This window comes from Strongylocentrotus purpuratus, unplaced genomic scaffold (genome assembly GCF_000002235.5).
Source record: "Strongylocentrotus purpuratus isolate Spur 01 unplaced genomic scaffold, Spur_5.0 spur5_scaffold_13, whole genome shotgun sequence".
NCBI classification, from domain to species: domain Eukaryota; kingdom Metazoa; phylum Echinodermata; class Echinoidea; order Camarodonta; family Strongylocentrotidae; genus Strongylocentrotus; species Strongylocentrotus purpuratus.
In genome coordinates this window covers 23,319,979-23,326,734 of record NW_022145598.1, presented here as the reverse complement: position 1 = coordinate 23,326,734, position 6,756 = coordinate 23,319,979, and positions in this window count along the sequence as shown.

The following is a 6,756-nucleotide window of genomic DNA, read 5'->3' as shown; positions in this document are numbered from 1 at the left end:
TAAGAGTCTGTTATCTGCCTATATAAATATTATATCCCTAAATATACCGGCATTATGAAACATATTGAAGATAAGCGCACTTCTTTGTATATTTGAAAAATCCTTGGTACAAGAATTGCTAACCTGGGAGGGGAAGAGGTGCTTTTGATAGGAGAGGGTCATCAGCTAAAATTTGGCAACAAAGCCGCTGGAAACAATTTTATTGTTCAATCTTTATCAGACTTCGTGGGCCACCTACTCCGTCATTGTTGCAATTAACTGTAAATTATTAAATATCAATTTTTATTTTCCTCCAAAAAATTGCAATTATATATTAACAATAAAACTTTTAAATTGTATCTAAATGTAAACAACACTTGAATTGTTTTCCTTATCTTTTAATGTAATTTTTATGCCATGTAATTTTGACTGTGTAACTTGAACAGTTTCAGCTATCTGCTGCATGGTCGATGATTTTTATCTCAATAAACCACACCAATACAAAAATACAATAGAATATATCAACGAAATGTTATCTACAGATTGTAAAATCTTTGCAAAAGTTCAAGTAGTGCTACAAAGGGAAAGAACGGACAACGACCCGCTGGGACAACTACCCCGGACAATTACCCCTAGACAACTACCCCCTACGGCACGGGTGGCCAACCTTTTAAAGCTCGCGGGCCACAGCTAACGAATGGCATAACTTGGCGGGCCATAGGCAGTCATCTCCCCCCCCCCCCCCCCAAAAAAAAAAAAAAAAAAAAAAACACTCATGCAATACATGTACACACCTGCAATTTTGCAAAAAAAAATAAGCAAAAAAAAAAATCAGTGCAAAACAAAACGGCGGGAGAAAAGGGCTGCAAGTTTCAAGTCAAGTATAGCATTTCAAACATAATTTATTTCTCGATTCACAACATTAATTTGTATATGTAAAAACTGAAATTAACACGGCGAGTGATGTTAATGCCCGGGGGATACTCAGATTTGGCTTGGACGGGGGTGTGCCGCTCAAGCCTCGAAACCCCTACCCATTATTAGGGGTAATTTTTCTCGAAAAAAGACCCATTTTTCACAATTTTCGGATGTTTTTCGGATGTTTTGGGGTATTTGCATGGCAAACGCCCGAAATTTTGAAATTTTTGAAGAAACGGACCCATTTTTAATGGTATTTTTGTTAGAAGTGGGACCCATGTTTAGGGATTTTTTTGTGACAAAGTCACCCATTAGAGTGGCACACCCCCGTATGTGATAGGTGAATACCCCCCCCCCCCCGGGTGTTAATGTCGTTAATGTAATGTAATGAGAGGAAATTTTAGGAGTTTTGTATCAACCACGTAACGATTCAATATGTTGTGAATGATGGGAACAAATTATGGAAATAGAGATAGCTGTTTGTGAATGTTTTACCCTATTTCATCGCTGCTATGCGGGCCGCATTTCATTCATGAGCTATTTTTATTATCACTTCTTTAATGCTCCGCGGGCCGCACCAGAAAAGCCCGCGGGCCGCGGGTTGGCCACCCGTGCTGTAAAGTATCTTGTATACAATATGATGCATTATTATACCAACATTTCTTTGATAGAGAAACTTTAAAGTTCAGCTTGGCTAACACACGTACAAAATCTTATTATCACAAATATAATTTGCAATCAAATTTATGGCTTTAAAAGTACAATTTAGTTACATGATCCAGGATAGAATTGAAATTCTGCATAATAGCTAACTGAACAACAACAACAACAATATTCCTTTAATTCAATAAATTCTTTAAAAAAATATAAAAGTCTTTAAAACATATTTCAAATTGAAAGACTAAGATTCAGTATATTCTCCACATATAATCTTTGGAAAAGACTTAACTGGATGGACATGCAATGAAAAATAAATTTTATCAAGATCTTCTTATAACTTGTTTTGTAAGGTGAAAGTCAATTCATATCGCCAGTACATAAACCTTTAGGTCAGTCAGGAACCCCTTGACTTTTACAAGCCGATCGCCTGTCTGATAATCAAGATATTTATGATTGGAATTACAAATTAAAAAAAAAACGGTTTGCCAAACGGTTTTCATAACACTACAGTCAATTGGGGAAAATAAGTATAGTAAAACCGGTCACTCAAAGATTTTTACTTTTTATTTAAGATTCTACTTATCGAGTAAATATATACCCGAGGATTTCTGTTGCGACTTGTGTACATGTCGTTGTTAAAGGTTCGACTGCCATTTCACCAGCTGAAAACTTAAGTCTCCTATGGAATTTTATCCCATCCTTATAGTTTTCATTCCAAACTTTTGGTTTCAAATTAAGTTATAAAGTGGTAGTGATAGTGGTGGTTATTTTATCTGACAGCTAAGAAAGCAATAAATGCTTGTTAGTAAGACCGACGGTTTAAGGTCCTATCCGAGGGCCTGGTAATGAGGATTAATGCCTTACCAAGGGCACTAGCGCATCGACTTGGTTTCGAACCCGGGCCGCGAACTTTTTTTTCCTACGAACTTTTATACCTGGCGCATGCTCACATACGAACTGTTATACTTGACGCATGCAAAGAGGTCACAAACAATTAGACTTTGATTATTTATTGCTTTGCCTCACTATTTATAAAGGTAAAAAAACTAAATAAACTGAGATTTGAACCCTCACGGCAACTCCAAGGTTCAATTAGTAACACGCTGTCCTTACCGATTGAGCTAACGATGAGTTGATGAAAGATTGCTTTGTATAATTACTATCACCCTATTGACCACCCTACCGGATTCCACGTACGCATGCGCTGGTTTCCTTCGCGAGTGCGCATGCGCAGGTTCCCTCGCGAGCTCAAAGTTCGTAGGAAAAAAAAAATCGCACCCGGGCCACCGGATTACGAAACCACTGCTCTACCGACTGAGCTATCGCGCCTCCTAAAGTGTTACAGGCCAGATCATAAAAAAAGACAACAATCGAACCGCCATTACTTCCTAGTACCTCAAAATCAATTCTTTTAGAAACTTGAGATTTCTAAAAGATTGTGAATTCCGATATTTCTGCAATGCAGTACATATAAGTCTTATGTACCTAAACTTTAAACATTCTTAAAGTTGATAGGTACATGCATGCTACTCTGAAAAAATGAAATATTTAGCAATGTCAATTACAGAGTAAGCATTTTACATATTGCATTTACAACTTAATAACTGTAATAAATAACGAAATCACAATACTTATTTTACTCAATAACTAAGCAAATTCTATATAATACCTTTTTCATGTCTCATACCCTGTTTCCTTCACTGCAGGAATTCTGACCATGATTAGTAAATTGGAAAAAATGTATGACACATTAAATTGAATTTGCTATGATTGTCACAAACACCTCGTTTACATAGGCGGAGGGGGGAACCGTTCATACTTGCCACCCCCAAGAAAGATTAAAGTTACAATATTGAGGTGCCAAAATATCACCGTTCATAAAGTAAGATTTTTTTATTTTTTGTGTAAAATAACCATTTCAGGTCTTCTTTATTCTTTTCTTCATAATAATATAAACATATTCACATTTTTAGCATTTGCCTCCATTTCTGGAGGGATATACATGGTTTTCTAATATTTTCTTCTATTTGTAAACGATAACTTAATAGGTAAACAAAAATATGAAGAAGTCTCTTTTTAGTTGTTTTCTTTTTAAATTCTTTTCCAACAAAACTTTTGTAAATAGTAAAAAAAAGTTCATGAAGTAAGATGCCCCAATAGAAAGGCAGGAGGTGCCCGAATATGTCATTTCTGTGATTTTCAGAGGGAAAAAAAAATTCAAAAATATTTGACACTCATTTCACTTGTGTGCGTAACATTTTGAAACTGAAGAGGTGATAATATTTGCGCAAAAAGCATCAGCCCCCATACGAAAATGTGCCTATACTGCTATGCTTGTGCATGTACATGTTATATTATTCGTCTGCATAGCAGAAACTAATCTATTAACACGTTTATACTAAGCAATGTCATAGTTGTTCAAGTGTTGAGAAGTGATGCAAATTAGGATAATTTCAATTTATCTTTTATCAACTGCTCTCAAGTACTGTGATTTGGAAACAATGTTTATGATTAATTGATATAACGTCTTTCAAGTATTATTGGATTTTTAAGTATACTTGACAATAATGTCTTTCCTACCTCTGTTATACCACACATGGATATACCATAATATATTTACTTTCAGTTTAAGGACTGTTTGAATAGGTACAGTAGCCGGTTCATTTCTATACATAGAGCTAATACTTTTCTTTGCAGCGGTATTTTTAGATAAGAAAGAGACACAAAAAAGAATATCAAGGAAGTGAATGACAATTATTTTCAAGATAAAACTTTCACAAGCTGTTCATCCAATTCTTACTAAAAGACACTGTCTGACCAATCCAAACTTTACGAAAAAGAAAAATCATTTAAATGTTCTTTTACTGGAATATTTGGCCTAATCTAAATACCAAGTATTGTCAATGCAATAATTCTAACAATAAAACAAATACTTCTCACCAACGTTGAAAAAGCACACATGTCCATGTACACTTATCTTTACTTGTGCTAATATAAGCTACCTTGCAGAAACAACTCTCTAAGATGACATGAATTTCTTTCTTGCTACATGAAATGGATGATATTCAATACTGTTCATGTGACTGGTTATTCCGTTTTGAATTATGATGTATCGATACTCGATAGTGATCGTGAACTTCCCCGAGTTTCATATGTGAAGAAAGAGAGAGAGAGAGAGAGAAAGAGAGAGAGAGAGAGAGAGAGAAAGAGAGAGAGAGAGAGAGAGAGAGAGAGAGAAAGAGAAAGAGAGAGAGAGAGAGAGAGAGAGAAGGAGATACAGAGAGGAAGAGAAAAGAAAGGGGGAAAAGAGGAGACGAAAAAGAGGATCATGGGGGACCAACAGGCATCGATTGGGGAAGTTTTCTATATAGAGATAGCAAGTAGCTACAAGTAGGACAGTGGGGCTTTAAACCTAACCTTTACAGCTTTGACGAAATCAACCGGTGGCAATTTTCACGAGTGTCGCCGTACAGAGCACATGCCGGAGCACCAGGAAAGCACATATTAGCAGAACCCACCTAATAAGAGAAAAACAATAGTGAAAGTTTGAGCATTATCCGATTAGAAACATATTTGCAATCATTATATTTAGGGTAAATGTATGATTTAAATATTCTTAAGGAAAATTTAAACTCTTATTGCTTTTTTTATTGCATGATAGATGGGAGGAGAGCTCGCAAGATAATTATGTCACAGTGTTGCCCTTTGTGTTTGAGTAATTGCGCCTTCAAAATGATTTTTTTTTAATAAATATTTTAATCGGCTTTTGCTCAAACATTCATAGACCTGTTTCCTCATTTTCTGCTTCTATATTTAAACCAACTGTTATATCAGAGTAGAGTGGACTTCCACTTTTAAGTATATAGGCTATCATCCACGTGCATAGAAAAAAAACCCAGAATTTCCAACGTTAATCAGGGTTATAGATTTAAGGTCGTGACGCTTTTCCCGATAATTGCTGGTATATCGTCGGTGTCACGTTTCTTGAGTAAATATATTCGACCATTATCGTATATTAATCTCATATTCAATAATTATAATTTTCTACATGCCACTATAATCACCACACCTTGACTCACAACTGATTTACCAATGAGGCTTATGAGGCCACAATCGTATTACGGAATTATGGAATTTGTTTTACGCATGAGATGGATAGAAGCGTTGTGTTTAAAGGGAAAGTTGAGCTCTGTTGCAGCGGGCGCTACACAAACTATTTTTTGTGAGATAATGAAAAACTTTGTGTTGAATTTGAAAGAACATACGATATAAGTGACAACATCATCTTTGCTTGAACAAAATCGGTTCAGAGACGGCTGAAATATCCATAAATATAACGATTTCTAATACTGTCTTGTGTACCCCCACAAATATTAGATCATTTGAAAAAGCAGTTGAAAAATGAAAAAGCGCCTTATACGTCGTATTTTAGCCAATGCCTACGTTGCCTTTTTTGTTGGCATTTTCGTGTTGTTTATATTACGCACAACCAGCCTGCCCATGTATTGTTATTTTTAATTAAATAATTAATTAACGGTCACCATATTTTTTTGAAAGTGGAGCTGAAATCGTATGATCATATTGGCTAAATTTCATACATTTTGGGGTCTAAAATTACCTTGATAGCAATTGTAGGTTCTGAAATGGCACTAGAAATGTCATAGATAAGAATAAAGTGCAATAACCATGCACTTTGAAGCAATTTGCGGTCTGAAAACAGAACTCAACTATCCCTTTGAAGGGGATATTCTCGGGAATGTTTGAGGTTATATTTTTAATTCTGCAATGTTAGAACCGAAAAACACGAGCGGGTACAATGCCTAGCCAAATTTCCCGCCTTATATTTGATTATGCAGTATATGTTTAATCTACATTTGCCACACTTCACCCAGATGAAGTAAATGATTACCTGCTCCTCGAAATACACTATGCGCTGATAACGGCTGCCAGAGCTACAACTAGGGTAATAATTTCCTAAGCTCGTTGGAAGCGCATAGGGACGTTATAATGACTTGTGTTATGCGTATACGAGAATGGAATATTGTGGATTTTCATTGTAGGCCTATTCCTTTTTTGTGGCCAAGTTAGACAAAAAGCATGTTTTTAAAGTAGACACAATTTTTGTCTAAACACAACCCTAATGTAACATTCGTGAAGTGATCATAGATCATGGGGGAATGAGTCGTGTTCTTACCGCAG